A 12,619-nucleotide genomic window follows, 5' to 3' on the forward strand; every position below is an offset into this window, starting at 1 on the left:
GCAGCCCCCAATGAATATAAAAGCTTTCAGATCACAATGCAGTGAAACTGAAATCAACCACAGGAAACAGTGGAAAACCTCCAAAAGCATGGAGGTTAAAGAACACCCTACTAAAGAATGAAAGGGTCAACCAGGCAATTAAATTAAAAAAATATATGGAAACAAGTGAAAATGAAAATGCAACAATTCAAACTCTTTGGGATGCAGCAAAGGCAGTCCTAAGAGTAAAATACATTGCAATCCAGGCCTATCTCAAGAAACTAGAAAAAGCGCACATACAAAATCTAACAGCACACCTAAAGGAACTAGAAGCAGAGCAGCAAGAACACCCCAAACCCAGAAGAAGAAGAGAAATAATAAAAGATCAGGGGAGAAATAAACAATATAAAATCCAAAAAAAAACCAACAAAAAAACAGTTGAACAGATCAATGAAACCAAGAGCTGGTTTTTTGAAAAAAAAATAAACTGATAAACCTCTCGCCAGGCTTCTCAAAAAGAAAAGAAAGAGCACCCAAATAGACAAAATCATGAATGAAAATGGACTTATTACAACCAATCCCTCAGAAATACAAGCAAGTACCAGGGAATACTATGAAAAATTATATGCCAACAAATTGGACAACTTAGAAGAAACGGACAAATTCCTAAACACATACACACTACCAAAATTCAAACGGGAAGAGATAGAAAATCTGAACAGACCCATAACTAGTGATAAAATTGAATCATTTATCAAAAATCTCCCAACAGGGGCGCCTGGGTGGCTTAGTCGGTTAAGCGTCCGACTTTCGCTTAGGTCATGATCTCGCGGTTAGTGGGTTCGAGCCCCGCGTCGGGCTCTGTGCTGACTGCCAGCTCAGAGCCTGGAGCCTGTTTCAGTCTGTGACTCCCTCTCTCTCTGACCCTACCCTGCTCACGCTGTCTCTCTCTCTCTCCTAGAAATAAATAAAAAATAAAACCTTTAAAAAAAAAAATCTCCCAACAAATAAGAGCCCTGGACCAGATGGCTTCCCTAGGGAATTCTACCAGACATTTAAATCAGAGTTAATACCCATTCTTCTCAAGTTGTTCCAAAATATAGAAATGGAAGGAAAACTTCTAGAGTCAATCTATGAAGCCAGCATCACTCTGATTCCCAAACCAGACGGAGACCCAGCAAACAAAGAGAAGTACAGGTCAATATTCTTGATGAATATGGATGCAAAAATCCTCAACAAGATATTAGCAAATCAAATTCAACAGCATATAAAAAGAATTATCCACCATGATCAAGTGGGATTCATTCCTGGGTTACAGGACTGGTTCAATGTTCGCAAATCAATCAATGTGATACATCCCATTAACGAAAGAAAAGATTAAAAACCATATAATTCTGTCCATAGATGCAGAAAAAGCATTTGACAAAATACAGCATCCCTTCTTAATAAAGACTCTAGAGAAAGTCGGGATAGAAGGAACCTACATAAACATCATAAAAGCCATTTATGAGAAGCCTTCAGCTAACATCATCCTCAATGGGGAAAAACTGAGAGCTTTCCTCCTGAGATCAGGAACACGACAGGGATGTCCACTCTCACCACTGTTGTTTAACATAGTGCTGGAAGTCCTAGCATCAGCCATCAGACAACAAAAGGAAATAAAGGGCATCCGAATTGGCAAAGATGAAGTCAAACTTTCACTTTTCACAGATGACATGATACTCTACATGGAAAACCTGACAGACTTGACCAGAAGTCTACTAGAACTGATCAATGAATTCAGCAAAGTTGCAGGGTACAAAATCAAAGTACAGAAATCTGTTGCATTTTTATACACCAGTAATGAAGCATCAGAAAGAGAAATCAAGAAACTGATCCCGTTCACAATTGCACCAAAGACTATAAAATATCTAGGAATAAATGTAACCAAAGATGTAAAAGATCTGTATGCTGAAAACAATAGAAAACTTATGAAAGAAATAGAAGACACAAAGAAATAGAAAAACATTCCATGTTCATGGATTGGAAGAACACAGATTGTTAGAATGTCAATACTATCCAAAGCAATCTACACATTCAATGCAATCCCAATCAAAATTGCACCAGCATTCTTCTCAAAGCTAGAACAAGTAATCCTAAAATTTGTTTGGAACCACAAACCCTGAGTAGCCAAAGTAATGTTGAAGAAAAAGACCAAAGTGGGAGGCATCACAATCCCAGATGTTAGCCTCTACTACAAAGCTGTAATCATCAAGACAGTATGGTATTGGCACAAAAACAGACACATAGACCAATGGAATAGAATAGAGAACACTGAAGTGGACCCACAAATGTATGGCCAATTAATCTTTGACAAAGCGGGAAAGAGTATCCAATGGGAAAAAGACAGCCTCTTTAACAGATGGTGCTGGGAAAACTGGACAGCAACATGCAGAAGAATAAAACTAGACAACTTTCTTACACCATACACAAAAATAAGCTCAAAATGGATGGAGGACCTGAATGTGAGACACGAAACCATCAAAATCCTAGAGGAGAAAGCAGGAAACAACAACCCCCTTGACCTTAGCTACAGCAATTTCTTACTTGACACATCTCCAAAGGCAGGGGAATCAAAAGCAAAAATGAACTATTGAGACCTCATCAAGATAAAAAGCTTCTGCACGGCAAAGGAAACAATCAACAAAACTAAAAGGCAACCGACAGAATGGGAAAAGATAGTTGCAAGTGACATATTGGATAAAGGGCTAGTATCCAAAATCCATAAGGAACTCACCAAACTCCACACCTGAAAAACAAATAATCCAGTGAAAAAATGAGCGGAAGACACGAACAGATAGTTCTCCAAAAAGGACATCCAGATGGCCATTGTTTCAGTGAAACAATGCTCAACAACACTCATCATCAGGGAAATACAAATCAAAACCACACTGAGATACTACCTCATGACGGTCAGAGTGGCTAAAATGAACAAATCGGGAGACTATAGTAGCTGGTGAAGATGTGGATAAATGGGCACTCTCTTACACTGTTGGTGGGAATGTAAACTGGTGCAGTCACTCTGGAAAACAGTGTGGAGTTTCCTCAAAAGATTAACAGTAGAATTCCCCTAAGACCCAGCAATAGAAATGCTAGGAATTGACCCAAGGAGTGCATATGTATAGGGGCACATGTACCCCAATGTTCATAGCAGCACTTTCAACAATAGCCAAAAATAGCCAAATCATGGAACGAGCCTAAATGTCCATCAACTGATCATGAAGATGTGGTTTATCTATACAATGGAATACTACATGGCAATGAGAAAGGATGGAATCTGGCCATTTGTAGCAACATGGATGGAACTTGAGGGTACTATGCTAAGTGAAATAAGTCAGGCAGAGAAAGACAGATACCACATATTTTTACTCATATATGGAACAGGAGAAACCTAACAGAGGACCATGGGGGAGGGGAAGGGGAAAAAATAGCTAAGGAGAAGGAGGGAGGCAAACCACAAGAGACTCTTAAATACTGAGAACAAACTGAGGGTTGATGGGGGGTGGCAGAGAGGGGAAGGGGGGAGATGGTCATGGGGGAGGGCACTTGTGGGGATGAGCACTGGGTGTTCTATGGAAACCAACTGGACAATAAACTATATTTAAAAAAGAAATAGGGGCACCTGGGTGGCTCAGTCGGTTATGCGTCTGACTTCGGCTCCAGTCATGATCTCATGGTTCGTGGGTTTGAGCCCCGCGTCGGGCTCTGTGCTGACAGCTAGCACAGAGCCTGGAGCCTGTTTTGGATTCTGTGTCTCCCTCTCTCTCTCTCACCCTCCCCTGTTCATGCTGTCTCTCTCTCTCTCTCTCTCTCAGAAATAAATAAAACATTAAAAGATAAAATAAAATAAAATAAAATGAACAAAAATAAAGTGAAGGCATTTCTGAAATTAGATTTGGGGCAATGTCAAGAGGCTAAGCAGGAAGTAGGATGATTCATCACCACTAGCATTGACTCAGCAAGAATATAGCTCTGAAGAGCAAGATAGATTGTCATATGTTATTGACTTTGGCCGCTAAAACCAATATTAAAGCAGAGTTCCGTAATGTCTTCATTTGGGAAAAAAAAAAATGTGTCTTTTCTAGTTCCTAGCAGAGTTAGCCAGGGAACAGTGATATTCAGAGAAAAGACGAACAAATAAGCTTCCACATACTCCTCCAAAATCTCTAAATTCACACCTTAGAATAAGATTTGGAAACCTAGGGATGCCTGGCTGGCTCAGTCAGTGGACCATGCAACTCTTGATCTCAGGGTTGTAAGTTCAAGCCCCGTGTTGGCTGTACAGATTGCTTAAAAATAAAATCTTAAAAAAAAAAAAAGATTTGGACACTTAATGAATAGTAAACATGATTCATTTTCCCCCTTACTGTACCATCTTCATACTGAGTTACATTTTGATGTGATTCCCACAACCTTCCATAAAAAACAACCATATTCAGTAGTTACATGTGTATGAAAAGGATTTCAAGTGATTTTTATTCTTTTCCATGAGCAAAGTGGGTTTATTTTTCCAAATAAAAGAAGTAGTTTCTGTTCTGACATGTCAAGAGCTTGGAAAGGGCCATTCCCATCTTCACAAGGAAAAAGCTGGATAAAATAACAATCAGCGATTCTTTTTAGATCCATCAGAAAATTGAGGTCACAGGCAAGCAACCACACCAAAAAGACTAGTAAACATGGCTCTCTGGGAACATGATACAAATTATAATCAAATGCTTCTAAAACTCACAACATTGTTAAGAGAGCTGTATTGATGAAAAGTGCCCCACACAGGTCAAACTCGGACTATAAACAAAACAAAACAAACAATCTGACTGTGTTCAAGATAAAAAAGGATCTCTGGGCTTCTGTCTTTTAAAGGCAGGGAGCTGACTGAGAAGTGTACTCTCCCCCCAAGAAAGGCATATTCTTCCCTTATGGCCTCCTCAGGAGAGGCTGAAAAAATGATGAAAATGAAAGACCTCCCAGAGTGTACAGCCCTAGTTGTGAAGAACAATGAACTTTGAAGCCGCTTCTAGGAAGAGGCTCAGGGCCTAACCAAGGGATATCTTCTAATCCTCGGGCAGGTGAACCTGACACTTGCCCAGTTGTCCTTCAGAATTGCCATGGAAATGGCTGCTCAGCCTCCCCTTCTTCCCCCCTTGCCAATCTAAATATTGATTATGGTCATCCCACCCCTGTGCCATTGCTGTGTTTACAGGATGCTGGGGTGGAGAGGAGATAACTTTCCTTCTTAGTTCATAGGCCTCCTGACCAAGCAGAAAGGATGTTGTAATCACATAAAACTTGGGGGGACAGGAGGGACTTGGAATGGGTGTGTGTATTGTGTACGGTGCACGAAGGAGGGTTGTGAATAATTTTGTGGGCTGAATTATTGGTGTTATTTGCTCCCTTGTCATAGCAGCGTATGTTGACATTTACTATGGACTGAATCGTGGCCCTTCAGAATTCCCATGTTCAAGTTCTAACCCGCAACATGACTGTGTTTGGAACAGGGTCTTTGGGAGGTAATTAAGGTTACATGAAGTCATAAGGGTGAGTCCCTGATCCAACAGACTAGTGGTCTTATAATGAGGATGAGAGAGAGAGAACTCTCTCTTTCCACATGCAGCACCAACGAAAGTCCACGTGAGCACAAGCCAAGAGGAAAGGCATCAACATGAAATCTCTTTTGCCAGCCCCTTTATCTTGGATTTCCCAGCTCCTAGAATTGTGAGAAATAAATGTCTGCTGTTTAAGCCACCCAAACCACGGTATTTTGTTAAGGTAGCCTGAGCAGCCAGAGACAGTACTTTTACCCTGATCCCATGGTGGACAGAGTGTAGTTCTCCAGTGCTAGATGTTGGGCGTGGCCATCTGACTTGTTTGAACAACAGGGTGTTACTGAGCACAAGATGAGCGGGGGATTGCCATGTACTTCAGGGGGGGCAGGGGTGGGGGCTTGCCACCGACGCTCTAGGGATTGGCCATGAAGCGCTTCCTCTGGGTAAGTGATTCTTCAGGCTCATTCCATCCCTAAAAATCCAGCGGTTTGTAATACAACTATTCGTTTTTGTGTTCGTTCATCTTTAGGTCAACTGTGGATCAGATGATGTAGTCTAGGCCACACTGGCAGCTCTGCTTCAGGCAGCAGATTTGTTGGGCTGGGTTCCAAGTTAAGGGTTGGGCTAAGGTCTGCTGCACATGCTGTTGTATGGATAACAGGCTCAAGAGGCAGGCACCCAGGGGAAACCCTTCATTGCCATTCACCAGAGCATCCAAGGCAGGTCCCGCGGTGCAAGCACAGGTCAAGTCTCTGCTCACAATATGTCCACTAGCATCCCGTTGCTGTGCAGCAAAAGCTGACTACTACAGTGTTTGAATTCTGAGACTACATTTTCTCAAACTACGATATTATATTATTCGGTGTTCCTTATAAGACACATTAGAAATTTGGTCTAGTATTCTCTGCCTGAGAAAACTTTTTTTCTGTTGAAGAGCTAGTATCTTCTATCCTTTCTTTTTTTTTTAATTTCTTAAAAAATGTTTTTATTTTTGAGAATGAGAGCAAGAGAGAGCATGAGCAGGGGAGGAGCAGAGAGAGAGGGAGACCCAGAATCCGAAGCAGGTTCCAGGCTCTGAGCTGTCAGCACAGAGCCGACGCAGGGCTTGAACCCACGAACCGCGAGACCATGCCCTGAGCCGAAGCCTGATGCTTAACAGACTGAGCCCCCCAGGCGCCCCCTCCCCCCCAACTCTGTTTAAAGTCTCTCTGTCTAGTCTGACACGTAAAGAGCCTGGAAGCAATCACTCCTACCCTCACAAAAAGAAAAACATAAGCCAAACAAACTGAAAAATTAACAAGTCCCTCAATTAGGGAATTGAGGTTATAGAAAACTTGTCAGCCCCCAAAACCTGGAGAGCCAGGCAAATACAAAGAATCATAGTTTACCAGGAGGGGAAGCCACAGTTGGAGCGTGGTAGGAATGCATAAAGGATAATGGACTAATTACTGGAGACTGGTCTAGCTTGAGATGTAAACATTCCCCCCAACTTTACCGAGTTTTATGTCCAGGGACCCCACCAGGTTCTCAGGGAGAATATGGCAGAAAAATCCCCTTGTACTTCCTGCAGGGAAGAATAAGCCCAGGGGCACCTGAGCAGCTTAATCAGTTGAGGGATTGACTCTTGATTTCGGCTCATGTCATGATCCCAGGGTTGTGGGATCAAGCCCGGTCCCAGGCTCCACTCTGAGCATGGAGGCTGCTTAAGATTCTCTCTTTCATCCTGCCCCTCTCCTTGATTCATGCGCACACGCGCGCACTCTCTCTCTCTCTCTCCCTTAAAATAAATAAAATAAAATAAATAAAATTTAAAAAATAAAAAAATAAAATAAAACATAATAAAATAAAATAATAAAATAAAATAAAATAAAAAATAAGCCCAGAGTGCTCTGTTCTCCTTGACAAAGACTTGCCTTCAGGGAAACTGTTGTACCAGAACTTAAGCAAATTGAGTTTCTCAGAGCAAATTGGGGGAGGGGAAATACGTATTTCAGTCCTCAGTTCTAGTCTCATTTAAAGGGGAAGAAGGAGGAACCTGAGAATCAGGGAGACAAGTTCGCTGAAACGCTAAGACCTACCTCATAGATTCTGGTATGTTGCTCTTCCCCCAATAGTTTACCAACATATAAATGGGGCTTCAGGATCATAACAGGAGCTTAGAGCTAAAAGAACTGTAAGCCTCAGGTTTATTTAAGAAAAAGTCTCTAAGAATATCCAAAGACAACAAGGGACACAAAGACAAAGACACTGGGAACATTTTAGCCTCACCTACAGGAAAGAATAAACACAGCCTAACTCCTAGCCCAAAAAACAATCCTTTTACCCAAGAGTTTATGTATGGGATCCAACAAAAATTATAAGGTATGCAAAAAAGGCCAAAAAAAAAAAAAATCACAGTTTGAAGAGACAAAATAAGCATTAGAGCTAGATTCAGATATTGCAGAGATTTTGGAATTATCAAACTGGGAAGTTACAATAACTATCGTTATTATGCTGAGGGCCTTAGTGTAAAAGGTGTTTAATATGCAAGGGCAGATGGGTAATGTCAGTAGAGAGATGGAAATGCTAAGAAAGAAGCAAAAAGAAATTCTATAAATCAAAAACACTGCCACAGAAATGAAGAATGCTTTTGCTGGGTTAATCAGTAAATTAGACACAGCCAAGGAAAGAATCAATGAGCCTGAAGATACGTCAATAGAACCTTCCCAAACTAAAACACAAAGGCAAACCAAAAGCAGGAAAACAAATAAAGAACTATGAGAAAATTACAAATGCTGTAACATACCCATAATGAAAATACCATCAGAGACAGAGAAAAGAACAGAAGAAATATGGAAATAACTAATTACAGCTGAGGATTTCCCAAAGTTAACGATTTCCCAAATCACAGGTCCAGGAAGCTAAGAAAATATCACACAGGAAAATACCAAAAAATCTACACCTAGGAATATCATATTCAAACAGCATAAGATCAAAAACAAACAGCAAATCTTGAAAGAAGCCAGAGGAATAAGAACACCTTTCCTATATAGAAACAAGGATAAGAATTATTGGACTTCTTTTCAGAAACAGGAAGAGAGTGGAGTGAAAGCAGCAGCATCCCTGTGGTAGAGACAAAAAAAAATCCAGGCTCTCCTTTCAGTACGTGGAGCTGTTACTGGAAAGTGGCTGCTCAGACGTGCTCTTCCTCTCCCTGCCCCTTCTCATATGTATGTCACCATGATCCCAACCAATGGAATGTAAGCAAAAGACATGTGTCACTTTAAGGGAAGAAAGGGGTGTACTTTCTCCATTTTCTACTTCCCTTTCACTCGGGTGAATGAAGAAAACCACAAGGTCTCAAGGGTGTGGCCGAGCCCCAAGATTGAAGGAACTTGGGTCCCTAAATCACAGCATAGAAGAGAGTCCCCTATAAACAGGGAATACCCCCAGAGAACTATTATATAAATGAAAATAAATTTCTGTTGTTTGAGCCTTTATACCTTTGGGAGTCTGTTATAGCAGCTAGTACTATACTAGGTATTACAATTCTTTCTTCTTTTTCCAGAGAAACCTTGAAGTGCTCCTTAACCCTTTGAGGTCATTGAACCACATGCTTCTTCTTCAGGACCCTTCTAAGCCCTTCCAGAAACTGCCCAAATCAAGATTTCCCTTACCCTTTCATCAAGATCTCTCGGGAATATTTTGAGGCTTTACTGGGAAATATCTAATGTTGAGATCATATCTTGATCTTCTTCTGAGGTTCCAGAATCCCAGAGAAGAGAAAGATACTGTCAGCGGTGATGCACCCTTCTCCTTCTGACCAATTTGGCTCTCCCCTTCCCATCTAGCATATCTAGGGGTCTCCACCATGAGACAGCAATGCTCCTTTCCCCTGCCCCAGAGCATCCCTGTGAAGGCCAACATTGGGAGCCCTAAGTCCAAGGTTGCCCACTGACACTGTCTCAATTAGCCGTTGTCACAAAAGGCTAAAGAACAAGGCACGCCAGCACTCGATAGCATTTTCACAGGGTGGGCGTGTAGAACGAGTCTCGTTCTGGAGCCCAGGCTGGAGGGGCAGTGACTACCTAGGCATGGTTTTGTCACGGCAGAGAACAAAAGCTCCCAGAGGTGCAAGTGGAAACACGTGAGACCTGGGATCTCTGCTCAGGACCGACACACAGTCATATCCTACCGGTCAAAGCATGTCACACACCCAGGCCAAGCGACGGGGCTTCGAAGGCCATTCTGCACACGAGGTCTCAGCAGGTGTGCTATTGAACGGCAGAGTGTGCTACCACAGGGACAGTTTACCACGGTCCCTGAGAAATGGAGCAAGGAAGGGCTAGTAGCTAGGCTTACCTGAGGTCTAGGGGTAACGGGTATTTTGTGGGACTTGGGCTCTTTCGAATCCCTATGGCTTGCGTACTGCAGGAATTCAATAGAAGAAACACGAAGCCAGACCAACAGCATCATTAAAGAACCAGTTTGTTGATTTCATAGGTGTTCGGCTCATATTTATCAAGTACCTACTGACAGAAACCCATCCTACCAATGATCAAAACCATGCACGGTCTCAGAAATGAGTTTCAGTCACGCCCCATGCAGCCTAAAATGAAGTCTTTTTGGGGAATGGAATTGCGGACTTAGAGAGCTGAGGGGAAGCTCTGGCAATACCCGGCTGGCACAATTCCCTCTTCCTTTTATTTTTTTGTTTTTTTATTTTGAGAGAGGGGGAGGGCACGCAACTGGGGGAGGGGCAGAGAGAGGGAGAGAGAATCCCAGGCAGGCTCCGCGCTGTCAGCGCAGAGCCCAATGCAGGGCTCAAACTCCCAAATCATGAGATCGTGACTTGAGCCAAAGTCGGATGCTTAACAGACTGAGCCACGCGGGTGCCCCCAATTCTCTCTTTGTGAAGATGAGGAAACCTGCTTGAGAGACAAGCAGCAGGACTTGTAAGCCACTTAAATACGAATGTCTACACGGCACTGTGCCTTCCCTAGCACTATGTTCGTGCAAGGAAGTCCTGTTAGCCATCACGGACTTGTACCAAGGTGGGCCCCACGGCAATGAGAAGAGATCATGGGGCTGTGGGTCCAAAGTCAAGAATTCAGCTGGTTGGGCCTCTGGTTGGCCTCTTCCCAGAAAAAAACTAATGGCGGCTGCGGGCGAACCTCAGGACTCCCAGAGTCTAAACCCCTAACAGAATATTCCTCTTCAGTTACCTCATAACCTGGGTTAACACTTTTTTTTGTAAGGTGAGTTGCCGACAATGCCCCTCTTCTTCCTGACACTCGCCTCAGTTTTCCATTTAAAGTAGCCATTCCAGGGGTGCCTGGGGGGGCTCAGTCGGTTAAGCGTCCGACTTTCGCTCAGGTCACGATCTCGCGGTTCGTGGGTTCGAGCCCTGCGTCGGGCTCTGTGCTGACAGCTCAGAGCCTGGAGCCTATTTCAGAGTCTGTGTCTCCCTCTCTCTCTGACCCTCCCCTGCTCACGCTGTCTCTCTCAGGAATAAATAAAACATTTAAAAAAATTAAAAAAAAAATAAAGTAGCCATTCCTCAGAAAAGGGAGGATGGGGTCAACCAACTTGAGCTAAGTAGTCACTCACTCCTGCTCTAAAAATGCTAATTTAGACACAAAAGGAACTGCTGGTTAAAACAAACAAGAAATGCCAGCATCTTCCTCTCTCCCCATGTCTGAATAATGTTCTCCTTCAGCAGGCTGGCCTTTGGTCGGGGGGTTGTCCACCATAATTACACTTCAAAGACGAGCTTGTCTTCCTGCATTTTATGAATTCAGAGTTACGGGCTCCACATTAGCCTCTCATGACAGAGAGAAGTAACATTCACAAACGCTTGTTTATTCACAAATAAAGAGAAAGAGCCACAAAAACTGGGAGAGAGAGGTCTTTCCCAGCAGCCACTCAGATCTCAGGGACGTCTGAGAAGTGCTACAAAAACTCTGGCCTTGACCAAATTTTAGTCAGTCTCCGAGCTGTCTTCTCAGGAGGCCTCCTCCACTCCTCAGCCTGCACGGCCCACTTCCATCAGGAACCCTGCACTGGGCGCCTGGGGGGCTCAGTCAGCTAAGCATCCAATGTCAGCTCCGGTCATGACCTCAGGGCTCCTGAGTTCGAGCCCCGAGCCCCGCGGCGGGCTCTGTGCCCACAGCTCAAAGCCTAGAGCTGCTTCCGAGTCTGTTTCCCTCTTTCTGCCCCTGCCCCACTTGCTCTTTCTTTATCTCTCAAAAATAAACGTTTAAAAAAATAAAAATCCTGCAGGGTCAGTTTGGAGAGAACCTGCACCACCCCCCCCCCCGAAATCTGATCAGTTTCCTCTGTCCCCACTGCCTCCTCCACTGGGCCTGCGGGCGGTCCTTCCCCAGCTGGCCCGCGCTACATTACTTACAGGTGAGCGGCTACCTCCCCCACCCCCCCACCCCCGCCCCGTGGGATGGTCTTGACACCTACTTACATATTTCTATTTTTTCAATTTTTAAAAACGTTTTATTATTTATTTTTAGAAGAGAGAGATACAGAGTGCCAGCGGGTAAGGGGCAGAGAGAGAGAGGGAGACACAGAATCCGAAGCAGCTCCAGGCTCGGGGCTGTCAGCACAGAGCCCAACGCGGGGCTCGAACCCACGGACCGTGAGATCATGACCTGAGCCGGAGTCCGACTCCGGCTTAGCCGACTGGGCCCCCCAGGCGCCCCTTTCCATATTTCTAAACGAAGTCCTCCTTTCTGTTTCAATAAGCGTCAGAATTTTTTCCTTTAACGACTAACCCAAGCCCAGGGTCTTCTTCCGGAATGAGAAGGGCTTTAGGGCTCGTGTGTTCCGTGCAGAACATCCTGACGACCCTTCTACACGGTAACTTCCTGCCCGAGATCACAAGCTTGGGCTCCAGCAGGTAACAGCTGCTCCCAGCACCAAGTCCCTTCTTCGTGGGGGCTCCGAACGCGGCTCTGGACCCTCGCCTGCCAGAACCCGAGCATGGTTCCGCTCAGACCCGGGCCCCTCCGCGGCCTCCCCCCCAGCTCCCTCACGGGTCTCGGGCCCCCCCACTCCCTCACGGGTCT

Source organism: Hyaena hyaena, unplaced genomic scaffold, assembly GCF_003009895.1.
Source record: "Hyaena hyaena isolate Hyena2069 unplaced genomic scaffold, ASM300989v1 scaffold_686, whole genome shotgun sequence".
In the NCBI taxonomy this organism is placed as follows: Eukaryota; Metazoa; Chordata; class Mammalia; order Carnivora; family Hyaenidae; genus Hyaena; species Hyaena hyaena.